The sequence below is a fragment of the Phyllobates terribilis genome, unplaced genomic scaffold, assembly GCF_046119375.1.
Source record: "Phyllobates terribilis strain yellow unplaced genomic scaffold, ASM4611937v1 Scaffold_9__5_contigs__length_417890890, whole genome shotgun sequence".
Classification (NCBI taxonomy): Eukaryota; Metazoa; Chordata; class Amphibia; order Anura; family Dendrobatidae; genus Phyllobates; species Phyllobates terribilis.
The window spans coordinates 49,638,145-49,647,428 of NW_027362769.1; positions in this window are offsets into that span (position 1 = coordinate 49,638,145).

Here is a 9,284-nt window from a genome sequence, read left to right on the forward strand (position 1 = left end):
AAAGTTTGGACACACCTTCTCATGTAAAGATTTTTCTGTATTTTCATGACTATGAAAATTGTACATTCACACTGAAGGCATCAAAACTATGAATTAACACATGTGGAATTATATACTTAACAAAAAAGTGTGAAACAACTGAAAATATGTCTTATATTCTAAAACAATCAGCTGTGTGTAATTTTTTATATTACAAAAAGCAATAATAAAAAACTAATTTTATTCATTTAAAAAAAATGCACAAAGTGGCCGAGCTTTCTCCTTGTCACCCTTCATTAAAGGGGATATCCGAGACTTTATGAAAAACAAAAAACGTGCCTAAGCACTAACAGGCAGGTAATTGCTACTTACCTGCTTATTGTGCCCAGCGCCATTCTTCCCCAGCAGAGACCGCTCCTGCCGGGGATTCAGCTGCCACTGCTGATATCATGTCGACAGAGCGGAGGCTACTTTTTTGCTCTGCTCTGTTGACAGGGCTGGACTGCCGACGTCATTCTGACTAAGAGCCGGATTCCCGCTATCTAACCGGGGAGCCTATGGTCAATCAGAATGACTTTGGAAGTCACGCCCTGTCGCGTCAGCAGAAGCAGCTGATTTTCCGACAGCAGTAGTCTGTGACCGCTCTGTGGCGGGGAAGAACGGCGCCAGGCACAACAGGCAAGTAAGTAGCAACTACCTGCCTGTTAGTGCTTAGCCACATTTTTTGTTTTTCCATAAAGTTCCAGATATATCCCCTTTAAGACCGGCATACAAAATTCTGTTCTTCATGGTCATCACACACCCAACACAAAGCCTCACACAAAGAGTGATGGCACCCATATCCCTACACAGACAGTACTGATGGTCCTGACAGCCCTCTTCACACAAAGGACGGTCCTCCTAGCCAGCCACACATAGTATGACTGTCCTCACAGTGCTCCACGCATTGTATGATGGTTCTCACAGGCCCCTATACACATTATGATCCCCTACAACACCCCAGACAGTATTATGGTCACCACAGCCCACCTATAGAGTATGAGCTCCCACACATAGCTCCTTATATATAGTATGAGCCCCCACACACAGCCCCCCCCATCATATTCCGATGAGACTCCACACATTCACACACAAAAAAATACTCACCTTGCTCCCAAATCCCCCAGTGCTCTACTCCTGTCTTTCTTGTGTGCATGGAGATTCAGCGCAGCTGATGCAATGTAGCGACATCATTGCTTCTTCTGGCACAGTTGCTTGCGCTGGATGATCGGAGGGGCCAGTTGCTCTCTTCTCCTCCAATATATTCACACCTGCAGGGCTGCCTCCTGCACTATATATTGGTACGCCAGTAGGGTTGCCAACTTGACTTTTTATTTTTTTCTGGACAGCTTATCAAAAAATCAGACAGGCAAAATTGCCTTCTCAATGCCGGTGGTGGCCGCATGTTAGCAGTTGTGCAGCTGAACAGCACAACTCCGTCAATTGTATGGTGGCCAGTGACTAGTAGTGGATCTGTAGTACCAGCCAGTGGCCACTACACCTGACAATGCTGTGCTGTTCAGCTTCACAACTGCTCACATCTGACCACTGCCGGCATTTATGCAGCTGATCGGTGTTGGTGTCGATTGTTGGACCCCACTTATCTGATATAGTTGATCAATATAAATGAGGATAGGTCCTCAATATAAATGTAATGGAGCAACAGTTTAATGGGGTGTACTCTGCATTGTACGTCAAGAGCACATTGCTTCCCAGCCTGCTGACTTTCTCATTGGTGGGGGACGGATGTTTCTGATTAAGTGCCATTTCAGGCGAGCATCATCATCGTACAGCCGGCTTGAACACATGCTGCGAGAACAATATGGTGGACAATACTGAAGAATTGTTCCAGGGCTAGGGAGCTAGTCTGCAAATGACATCCTAGAAAATCTCATCGTCTGAAGTGTGCAATACTCCACCCACCCAAAAAAGGAGTGATAGACATTGTGTAACGGGTCTGGGAGGCGGAACCTCTGAGCTACTATACAAGGGGGCGGCCCTTGTAAGGGAGCGGGTGGCAGTCTCTGGATGAACGGACAGGGAGATACGGCAAGTGATCAGGGCAGTCTCTGGGTAAAGGGTAGGTACGACCTGTGATGGCAGAGCCTCCGGGTAGGCTAGCAGGCAGATGGTAGATGTGTGCTCCCAGGTGAGCAAGCGAGAGTCTCTGGAATAGCAGGTGGTCACGGCACGTGACGGCGGAACCTCCGGGCTGGCAAGCAGGCAGGTAACGGAGAAGCGCACCCAGGTGAGCGGACAAGAGTCTGAAGTAGCTGATGGTCACAGCACGTGACAACGGAGCCTCCGGGCAGGCAAGCAGGCAGGTAACGGAGAAGCGCTCCCAGGTGAGCGGGCAAGAGTCTGGAATAGCTGGTGGTCACAGCACGTGACGGCGGAGCCTCCAGGTAGGCAAGCAGGCAGGTAACGGAGAAGCGCTCCCAGGTGAGCGGGCAAGCTGGTCCATAGACAGACTGACCGGAGTTGTAAGGCAGACCGTCGGACCTCAGGAAAGCAGGCAGGTAGCTGATGTGCGCTCCCAGGTGAGCGGGCAGGCTGGTCCTTTAGACAGACTGACAGGAGTAGTAAGGCAGACCGTCGGACCTCAGACTGGCAGACAGGTAACAAGTATTCAGGCAGGAATCAGGCAGGTAACTGGCAGGAAACTGGCAGGAAACTGGCAGCGGGACCTGAGGGCTGAAGCACAGGTGAGACACAGGTGCAAACAACATTGCTCGGGCACCTCCATTTTGGAGGAGGTGCCTTATATATGATGAAGTCCTCCGGCCATTGGCCGGGGACTCCTTAGGACGGCGCGCGCGGCCCCTTTAAGAGGAGGGGAGCGCGCGCGCGCGCGCCCTAAGCACAGGGGCCGAGAAGGAGCGCGCGCTGAGAGCAGAGCGGGAGGAGGACGCCGGGAAGGAGCGCGCGCTGACAGCAGAGCGGGGAGAGGACGCCGGGCACGGAGCAGAGCGGTGAGGGGAGCAGCGTCCCTGCCTAGCAGAGGGCAGGGACGCCAGCGCTACAGTACCCCCCCCTTTAGGCCCCCCCTTTTTTAGGCCAGACAGAAATTTAGCTAGGATGAGAGGGGCATGGATGTTCTCCCGGGGCTCCCACGTTCTCTCCTCAGGACCAAACCCCTTCCAATCTACCAGAAAAAAGGTCTTTCCTCTTACCCTTTTGGTGGCAAGAATGTTCTCTACCTCAAACTCGTCCTCAGCAGAAACCGGAGCAGGAGGCGTACCTGTAGACTTGGAAAAAGAGTTAAGTACCACAGGTTTGAGGAGAGATACATGGAAGGAGTTAGGGATCCGTAAGTTGGCCGGGAGTTTCAATTTATAGGCCACCGGGTTGATCTGACTGATGACCTCCAGTGGGCCGATGAACCGAGGCCCTAACTTATAGGAAGGGATCTTGAGCCGGACATATTTGGACGAGAGCCAGACTTTATCCCCAGGACGGAATTGAGGAGGGTCCAGACGTTTTTTGTCAGCGTGTCTTTTCATACGCTCGGAAGACTGAAGGAGTGCGGATCGGGTACTCTCCCAAATGGAGGAAAATTTGCTAACGAGAGATTCCGCAGCCGGGTTGTCCACCGAGGTGGAGACAGGAAAAGGAATCCGAGGATGCTGACCAAAGACTACAAAAAACGGGGATTTGGAGGAGGATTCGCTCTCGTGATTATTGTAAGAGAACTCGGCCCATGGTAGGAGATCCACCCAGTCAGAATGGTGGGCATTAACGAAGTGCCGGAGGTAACTGGTCAGGTTCTGATTGATCCGCTCCACTTGACCATTGGACTGTGGGTGGTAAGCGGAAGAGAAGTCCAGGGTGACGTCTAGTAGTTTACAAGTGGCTCTCCAGAAGCGTGAGGTGAACTGTACCCCACGATCCGACACGATGTGGAGGGGCAGGCCATGAAGACGGAAGATGTGACGAATAAAATCTCTAGCTAGCTCGGGTGCAGACGGGAGGCCTGGCAGGGGAACGAAATGAGCCATCTTGGAGAAGCGGTCAGCGACCACCCAAATGACCGTACAACCGGCAGAGAGTGGGAGGTCAGTTATGAAGTCCATTGCAATATGCTGCCAGGGGGCAGCAGGTACTGGGAGCGGAAGGAGGCGACCGGCTGGCAGATGTCTCGGAACCTTGTTGCGGGCGCAGGACACACAGGCAGAAACAAAGTCTATTACATCCTTGTGCAGGGTAGGCCACCAGTAGTGCCGGGAAATAAGCTGGAGGGTCTTCTTCTGACCAGCGTGGCCAGCCAGTTTAGACGAGTGACCCCAGTGAAGGATCTTCTCCCGATCAGGTACTGATACGAACGTCTTTCCGGGAGGGAGACAATTTAGACTCACGGGAGCCACCTGCATTACTCTGGCGGGATCGATGATGTGTTTCGGATCTTCCTCGAGATCAGATACCAGAAAGGATCGAGACAAGGCGTCCGCCTTGACGTTTTTGTCAGCCGGGCGAAAATGAAGGACAAAATCAAAACGAGCAAAAAACAAGGACCACCGGGCTTGGCGCGGGTTAAGTCTCTGGGCATGCTGGAGGTAAGCCAAGTTCTTGTGGTCAGTGTAAATTATTACCGGGTGAAGAGCCCCTTCAAGCAGGTAACGCCACTCCTCCAATGCCAGTTTGATGGCCAATAACTCTCGATCTCCTATGGAATAATTGCGCTCTGAGGAGGAGAAGAGTTTAGAGAAGAAGCCGCAAGTTACCATCCTCCCGGAAGAAGATTTTTGAGTAAGTACCGCTCCAGCTCCAGAGGAGGAGGCGTCCACTTCCAGGAAGAACTGCTTGTTGCCGTCCGGGCGATGCAGCACCGGGGCGGAAGAGAAGGCCTGTTTTAAGGAAAGAAAGGCTTCTTCTGCTTCGGGCGGCCACTCTTTGGGATTAGTACCCTTACGGGTGAGCGCGGAAATTGGGGCAGTCCGGGAAGAGAAGTGTGGTATGAAGAGGCGGTAGTAGTTGGCGAAGCCCAGGAACCGCTGAATGGCCTTCAGCCCCTCCGGTCGAGGCCATTTCTCGATGGCAGACAGTTTCTCTGGATCCATTCGTAGGCCGGTCTGAGAAATAATGTAGCCCAAAAACGGAAGCGAGGTCTGCTCAAAGAGGCACTTCTCGTATTTAGCGAAGAGGTGATTCTGCCTGAGCCTGAGCAGGACCTGACGAACGTCCCTCCGGTGAGTCTGGAGATCCGGAGAGAAGACCAAGATGTCGTCCAGGTACACCACTACGCAGGAGTAGAGAAGGTCCCGGAAGATGTCATTGACCAACTCTTGAAAGACGGCAGGAGCGTTACAGAGACCAAAGGGCATTACCAGGTATTCATAGTGGCCGTCCCGGGTGTTGAATGCCGTCTTCCATTCATCCCCTTGACGGATACGAACCAGGTTATACGCCCCACGGAGGTCTAGTTTGGTGAAGATTCTAGCCCCCCTCAGACGATCAAATAATTCTGGAATGAGCGGAAGGGGATACTTATTCTTCACCGTGATCTGGTTTAGGCCTCTATAGTCTATACAGGGACGGAGAGAGCCGTCCTTCTTTTTGACGAAAAAGAAGCCTGCTCCCGCCGGGGAGGTAGATTTCCGGATGAATCCCCTGGCCAGATTCTCCTCAATATATTCGGACATCGACCGGGTCTCAGCAGCGGATAAAGGATAAATACGCCCACGGGGAGGAGTAGTACCGGGTAACAGGTCGATGGGACAGTCGTATGGTCTATGAGGGGGTAATGTCTCTGCCTCCTTTTTATTAAAGACATCAGCATAAGACCAATAAGGAATTGGAAGTCCAGGTAGATTAGCTGGGGTAGGAGAGGGACGGACGGGATGGACGGGAACCAGGCAGGTCTTATGACAGTCTTGTCCCCAGCGAAGGACTTCTCCGGTTTGCCAGTCAAGCACGGGTGCATGTTTCTGGAGCCAAGGCAGACCTAGCAAGAGGGCGTGAGAGAGTCCAGGCAGAACATGAAAGGAGATACTCTCAGAATGCAGCATTCCCACCTGCAGAGTAATGGATTCGGTGATGAGTTGGATGGGGCGTGGTAAGAGACCCCCATCCACGGCAGCCACAGACAAGGGTACAGCCAGAGGTTTGGTGGGGATGCGGTATTTCTCTACCAGGGACTGTGAAATAAGATTCCCGGCTGCTCCAGAGTCCAGTTGGGCTAGTTCGAAATAACGGTTCTCCCCGTAGACGATTGAAACTGACAACAGCAGGGATGGAGAGGATTTATTCTTGTCTAGGTGGACCTCTCTGAGCGAACCTAGACACAGGCGTTTCCCGACCTCTCCGGGCAGGCACGGATCCGGTGCTCCTTACTGCCACAGTAGAAGCAGGTCCCCTCGGCACGGCGTAAGTCCTGATGGGTCTTGACCATCTTGGTCTGGTCGACCTGCATAGGCTCAGGAGGGTGTACCTGGTTAGAGACAGAAGGAGTGACGGGTTTCTGAAAAGTAGGAGCTAGACGTGGTAACCTCCTCTCACGGGTGACCTCTCTGGCACGCTCCTGGAACCGTAGGTCAATCCGGGTGGCAAGAGTTATTAAGTCATCGAGAGTGGTAGGAATGTCCCGTCCGGCAAGTTCATCTTTAATACGGCCGGACAGACCCTCCCAGAAGACGGAAACCAGAGCGTCGTTATCCCAGGCCAGCTCCGAGGCAAGGGTACGGAACCGTATGGCATATTGGCCCACGGTGAGACTCCCCTGACGGAGGCGTAGCAACGATGATGCAGATGAGGTCCTCCGTCCGGGTTCGTCGAAGACTTTCCGGAAAGCCGTGAGAAAAGCAGGCAAGTTGGACACCAGGGGGTCTCCTCTCTCCCATAGAGGATTTAGCCAGGCCAGGGCCTCCCCGGTGAGATGGGACATGATGAAGGCAATTTTGGCCCGGTCGGAGTTAAACTGGTAGGACAAAAGTTCGAAATGCAGGGTGCACTGATTTAAGAAGCCCCGAGCCTGGACGGAGTCGCCTCCGAAGCGAGGAGGTGCAGAAAGCCGGGGTCCGGGGTAGGATACCATGGTATTAGTGGGCAGCGGAGCTGCCGGATTGCAAGATATGGCACTGGCGGAGGTTGTTGGTGGATCAGACAGAGTGTTCAGGCGAGTATTAACATTCCGCAGGTGACCCAGGATGGACTCCTGTTGGGACCTCTGACGGGACAGTTCAAGACAGAGGTCCGAGAGCGAGGGAGCTTGGGTGCCACCGGGTTCCATGGCCCGAGCAAACTGTAACGGGTCTGGGAGGCGGAACCTCTGAGCTACTATACAAGGGGGCGGCCCTTGTAAGGGAGCGGGTGGCAGTCTCTGGATGAACGGACAGGGAGATACGGCAAGTGATCAGGGCAGTCTCTGGGTAAAGGGTAGGTACGACCTGTGATGGCAGAGCCTCCGGGTAGGCTATCAGGCAGATGGTAGATGTGTGCTCCCAGGTGAGCAAGCGAGAGTCTCTGGAATAGCAAGTGGTCACGGCACGTGACGGCGGAACCTCCGGGCTGGCAAGCAGGCAGGTAACGGAGAAGCGCTCCCAGGTGAGCGGACAAGAGTCTGAAGTAGCTGATGGTCACAGCACGTGACAACGGAGCCTCCGGGCAGGCAAGCAGGCAGGTAACGGAGAAGCGCTCCCAGGTGAGCGGGCAAGAGTCTGGAATAGCTGGTGGTCACAGCACGTGACGGCGGAGCCTCCAGGTAGGCAAGCAGGCAGGTAACGGAGAAGCGCTCCCAGGTGAGCGGGCAAGCTGGTCCATAGACAGACTGACCGGAGTTGTAAGGCAGACCGTCGGACCTCAGGAAAGCAGGCAGGTAGCTGATGTGCGCTCCCAGGTGAGCGGGCAGGCTGGTCCTTTAGACAGACTGACAGGAGTAGTAAGGCAGACCGTCGGACCTCAGACTGGCAGACAGGTAACAAGTATTCAGGCAGGAATCAGGCAGGTAACTGGCAGGAAACTGGCAGGAAACTGGCAGCGGGACCTGAGGGCTGAAGCACAGGTGAGACACAGGTGCAAACAACATTGCTCGGGCACCTCCATTTTGGAGGAGGTGCCTTATATATGATGAAGTCCTCCGGCCATTGGCCGGGGACTCCTTAGGACGGCGCGCGCGGCCCCTTTAAGAGGAGGGGAGCGCGCGCGCGTGCGCCCTAAGCACAGGGGCCGGGAAGGAGCGCGCGCTGAGAGCAGAGCGGGAGGAGGACGCCGGGAAGGAGCGCGCGCTGACAGCAGAGCGGGGAGAGGACGCCGGGCACGGAGCAGAGCGGTGAGGGGAGCAGCGTCCCTGCCTAGCAGAGGGCAGGGACGCCAGCGCTACACATTGAGACAGCTGATCGGTGGTGGTGCTAATTATCGGACACTGCTTATCTGATATTGGTGACCTATCAGCATAGTTTTTTGTCTCATTTTTTTTTTACGGTGTTCACTGAAGATGTTAACTAGTGTGACAGTTTTATAGATCAGGTCGTTCCGGATACCAAATATGTGTATTTTCTCTAATAACTCCCCATGAGAGCACCACAGGAGGATGTCACCCCACCCTAATAGGGACAGGAAACACAAGGAGGTCAAATAGCCCCTCCCTCATCCTCCCTCCAGTTTTTTTACTGTTCCTATTGGGATGAAGAGGTCATCCTATGGTGCTCTGTGCTGGCTGCAGACACTACTCTCTCTTACCTTAGCTGGGCAGCTGGGAACAATTGCGGGTCTCTCCTCTCTGAAGCTGCTCCTATCTCCTCTGGTACTCAGGACTTCCCACCCAGTCCACGCCCAAGAGTATGGTCTGGTGGGCATTAGGCTGGAGGCCTTCTGGAGCTCTCCAGCCTATCTCCTCCCCCTCCTCATACAGCCTCCGGAGTAGCGTGGGACGCCAAGCGCTGTATTACATTCCACTTCTGGTTTCCCTCACTGTGCGAGACGTGCTCCCCGGGCACCGGAAGTGACGTCGGACACAGACTGGTGACGTCACGTCCGGCCTGCGTTCCACACTGGAACCCATAAGCAAAATAAAGTGAATGCCTGGAAATTGTCGGGGATATGACCGCCAGTGAACGCAGGAATTACCCCTGCTTCACAGCTGGACAAAGGGGAGGGGTTTCCTCTAGAAGATGAAGGCACTGAGTCCGGTCGCCTATATAAGGCCCTGGACAGAAGACACCCTAAGGTAGAACCAGACCTTTTTTTGTGATATACATGGAGGGGTTAAGTTCTTCCCGCTCCGCGTCTGCAGAGCCCAGTGCTGTTACAGTCCCAGTAAGTTCCTGGCATTG